We start from the raw sequence: 5,370 nt of genomic DNA on the forward strand, positions 1-5,370 counted from the left end.
CTTTCCGTCGCGATGATGATGCAGAGGAAAACAATGATGGGGTGTGTCTAAGGACACGAGATCATCGGGTTCGTCGGGGACATTCGTCTCCCCTATCTTCCCGTAGTTGGGACAAAGACTGTTTGTCTGTTTAAAGGACTTTAGGTAACTAGATCTTAGTGTTTATAACGACCCTCGGGCTAGCTGATCACGTACTGTAGAGACGCGTCGGCATCTGGTAACCATCATACCCGAAGAATAGGATCTGCGTGTGGCGAGCCACGGGACAGAAACCATTGGAATGTTTATTGTCGCGTGCCGCTGTAAATATTTCTATTAAGGAGAGCTATAGAATTACTCCGTACCTTTGTTAGACAAAGCGTTCATCCCGTGACCGCGGCTACGTTCGGCGACTGGCTGTCGCCTCGAGCCCAAGCTTATTATCATAAATCTCGAACAAATACAATCGGATTGAATGACGACAATTGTTTAATTACACTTATGGCAGAATTTAGATTACGGTATTAAGGGATTTTCCTGAAGTTCCAGAGGGGAGGCTCCGATGTCCTTTCATCTCCGACATATACATTTGAATTTCTACACGATTAATAATGCAATAAGTACGGTCGTAATCAATTTTATGTTGAGAACGAAACGGCTAGCAAAGAATCATTTTAACTGCTCTTGGAGATACAGTCACAATGATGGATGCGAAGATTTATTGGTGAGACGTTTACGTTGCTTTACGTACAATATGTACGGTCATTTGTAAAATTCAGGAAAGCTAATATGAACTCGGGTAACCGTAACACCACAGATACTAATCGCCTAAGTCGGTAAGAGAATTTCTATATCTGACTGAAATAAAATGAGTTTATCGCTCTTATTTGTTGCATCTATTCAGATGAGAACGTGAAACCGGCGCTCGTATAAAGTGGAATTGAATCTAATACAGATCGTGAATTCTATATAAGAATGCCGATGCGGCTCAGTTAAATCCCGGTAGATCCCTCTCCTCGAACTCCCTTCCACGCACACATACGCTCCCGCGCTTTTTCCTTTACTCTCAGAAAAAAAAAATAAATAATCTATGAAAATATTTGAGTAGTGTTTTACACTGGTTGCAGCCTGTTCATATTGAACACTATCAGTGACTTCACAGTCACACAACTACGGACTATTTGATATTAAATACAGAGCCTTAAATAATGGCGAATAAAACAATACAAACTGAAGACGATATGCCAATATTTTTATTGTTTTATTGACTATTATTTAGGATTTGAAAGAATGTACAAAAAAAGGGATAGACATATTTCCGAAACCCATCTGGTAAATACGAATTATGAATAAATCTCTATCTATGTAAAGTTTGACGATTATACAAAATAGATTTACGCTTTTTTAAACACATTTGTTGCACAGCCTATTTGCTTCCTCGATATCATACTCTTGTTTTCGTAAGGAACTTCTGAAATATTATGACTGTTCTTGGATAAATCCGAGTTACAGAAATTTAAGTTACGTATTACGAGTATCGTAAATTCTTCTTCGTAAATGAATACTCTGTCGCTACATTGCCATGTTTTAGCCATTTTGAGGCAAGAGGCTAGAACAGTTTTGGAAGGACAGAATCATTCCGACAGTCGATGAGAAACATTCAAAGAACTGAAAATATAAAGTTAGAGTGTCACTTAGGTGTATTGTGTGTGCAGTATGCGTAGTGAGTGTTGTATGCAGTGTAGCATTACTATTTGTTGTTTATTATTTAAATCGCCATATCTCTTACAAAATATCGTATACATTTGGAGAACCTTCGGACATGCACCTTTGTTACGATGCGGTGGACAGCAATAGCACAAAGGCGCAACATTAATAAGACGAAAAATATCCTAATAGGACTATACAGCTTTTTCTTTTTTTTTTATACATGGGAAATCCTCGTGGACATTTTGAGAAGCGGCGGGGTAGTGTCGGACTTTACCGACTAAAACCCAACGGTGGACCGCCTGACGCCCAGCTGGGATGCCCCGGGACCTTCTGACCTCCTGCGTCTTCTCCTATCTGAGGGAATCATTCCTTAGTTCAGGCATTGGGAGGGTCCAACCCTCTCAACGCTACTTCCTGGGTCGTCGTGCAAGTCTGAGGGGATCCAGATCCTCCTTGGCGTGTCGACCTCTATGACCACCTAGGGCGGCGCAGGGCCGTCCTTCGGCGCGGAACCTTGCAAGAGTGCGATGTTCTCACTTTCTTCCGCTCTGCTCGTTCTCTTTACGAGCATTATGCCTTCGCAATATGAGCGGACTGTGAGGAACTCTTGTTGCTCCCTCAGTATCTCTTTCACAACTGACGAGGGTTCTAATCTCTCACCAATGGTTAGCCGTAGAATACGACGCGGGGCCTCTCACGCCGGACAAAATTCGAACGTGTGCTGGGCCGTGTCCTCGTCCTCACCGCAGTGGTGATAGGTGTTTATCATCTCTCTTCCGATTCTCCGCAGGTGTTCCCTGAATACTCCATATTCTGCGAGTAACCCTCCGTCCAAGCCTCCCAATTTGGCAGGACCGATCTAACGGTCCGGTGGCCACGGACCTGATCTTCGTCAAGTAGGTCGGAGCTCCGTCGCTCCACACCTCTTGTTTAGCTTCCCCCCGAACCTCTCGCGCCACCTGCTCGGCGGGCGGAGAGTCTCCGCCTGAGCTCTGGCTCCTCTGGTTTTCGTACACTCGTCAGAGCGCCAAGGCCTGTAGCTCGAACGGAGAAGACGCCGCCACGATAGTCACTGACGCATATGATATCGTCTCCTCATATGGTATCCCCTTACGATCCTGATGGTGGCCATCCTATGAAGCAAGAGTAGACTGCGACGACTTGTCATCAGATCCCTTGCCCACACCAATAGAACTATATACATAGCACAAAGATATTTTGCAAAATAGATTATCGATTTCAGGACATAGGTACATTAAAACGCATCGCCGGTGTCTACTGCAATAGAGCTGCAACACTGCATTTTCAATACGGTATAATTTTAAGAGAAGCATCAGGCTCTGTTTACAACAAAACGGAGGTCTTATCGAACATGTGTCGTAATTCGTTATATTTTTTGTGGACACTCGCGGTAGGGACAATCACGGTGCGTGTGTAAGCCTTTTATGAACATTGATAATACGCTTCTTTATTTATGAATTATGGAGGCAACGGTTCAGAGGAAACATTAATTCTCTTCACTCGTAAATTTTATAGAGCTGTTTTCGATGTGCTCTTATGGATTTCCATGAGTAAGTGGGTTTAAGGTTCAATCCAACATTTCTTCGCACAACGTCGCGCGAGATCGTTTACGTCTCTAAATCTTCTTCTCTACGACTTGTACGAGGTGTATAAGGAGCACCGACTCGCGCGGTAGCTCATTTTTCCTTGATCTGCCGCATTGTGTAGATCAAAATAGAACTTTTACTCACTATTTATTAGTAACTTAATTATTAATTTGTAACAATTAAATTAATAATTTAAGCAATTAACTTACAACGTTTGATCTATTAATTCCTCACAGTTCAACTATTAATTTATAACAATATATTATTAATCTGAAACAATTCCTCCATTAATTTTACCAATTATACCAATAATTTATAACAATATCCTCCCATTAATTTAAAATAATTATTCTCTTAATTTATACCATTAATCGGAAGCAATTCTACTATTCATTTAAATCAATACCACCAACTCATAGTCATTAAATTAATGATTTATTCTGTTTTATTTAGTATTAACGAAATCTTTCGAGTCTTTGAAATGGTATTTTGTTTACATTTAGTTTTATTTTTTAATTTTAAACACAGTATTTAATTTTTCACTTAACTATTTCATATAAAATCAGTGCTAATGCAAAGTGTAACTATAGAGCGTCTATGGATGAAATGTAATTCTTAGTACTCGCTCAAAGTCAAGAAATCAAACCGCATTCATGGAATTGAAGAAGCAAATGCAATTTAATCGATGGCAACGAGGTTTGGTTTCTTTGATGGTAAGTTCAATGTTCAAACATGATTATGTGGATCCATATACTATACCTATTCTAAGTAATAAATTTCAATACACGCTACTTCTTTGCTATCAAATAACTTTACATCTTCTGCTTCCGATGCTTAAATACTCTTTATGTAAATAGAACCCGAGCGTAGTTATCTCCCTGTGACGGGGCCGGGTAATTGGTATCGCTTCCCAAATAATAATACATGAAGTACTATTCTGGAAGTGTAACGTTAATTTTTATATTAGGATTAGATTGCTATTGGTAAACAACATATATTAATAATTCCGAGATATATCAAGCTAAAAACTACTTTAATAGTTTAGTCTAGTCTAGATCACCCAAAACTGTTTGATGAACTAGACTGGACTAATAACCTCCTACGGGGGCACCGTCGGACGTCGTGGAACGTCGTAGGCCGTCGTGGGATGTCGTGGGATGTCGTGGAATGTCGTGGAATGTCGTGGAATGTCGTGGAATGTCGTGGAATGTCGTGGAATGTCGTGGAATGTCGTGGAATGTCGTGGGTCGTTGTGGAACGTCGCGGGACGTCGTGGCACGAGGCCTACTGCTTGTTATCTCATCTAGCAGAAGAAGCCTAGTTAAGCACTATACATCCCCACCTTCGCCAATTTATTTATGCGGTTGTACAAGGTAAGCCGCGCTAGACTGTCACGAAAACCCTACATCAGCTCAGATTTTACTGCCATTACCATGTTCTGAAGAAGTCCAAATGTAACAAGGCTGTTTTAAGTTATTATTTTAAGTATTTGATGAAACGTCGATTCAGAGCCGCCTCCTCTCCATCCAGTATAGATTATCCGTGGTATTCCCTACCGGTTGGAGATATGTAACGTGGCTCTGTTTATCTTTTAAATGGGACGCATAGTTCAGCAGGCTCTCATCTTCGTCATCAGATGTTCAAGTTCAAAATAAAAAAAAAACACTCTATTGCTAGTCTAGACATTATAGAGAAAACACCAGTTTTGGTTTTCCTTAGCACAAAAAACCTGTTGCACTTTCAATAGAGTATTGTGTGTTCCAATCCGTCCTTTTGTAGCTTCGCTAGATAGTAATCATTTGGTTACCAGTGTGGAGGATTAGTCGTTATTAGGTTGAGCGAAATAACGAGAAATAAAATAACGAGAAAAAAATAACGAAATATTGCTGTCGCAGTCCGTCAAATATATTTTTGAATAAATAAATAAATAAATTACAGACGAATTGCGACTCATTGGTACAAATATAAGTTGCGGGATAAATACCCGATAAATACTCGGAGAAACTCTGTAGATCACTTCGGTACTCGTTTACACACGTTGATGCTCTTCGACACTGTTCGATAACTCTCTCGC

Source organism: Bombus bifarius, unplaced genomic scaffold, assembly GCF_011952205.1.
Source record: "Bombus bifarius isolate JDL3187 unplaced genomic scaffold, Bbif_JDL3187 scf7180000008556, whole genome shotgun sequence".
Classification (NCBI taxonomy): Eukaryota; Metazoa; Arthropoda; class Insecta; order Hymenoptera; family Apidae; genus Bombus; species Bombus bifarius.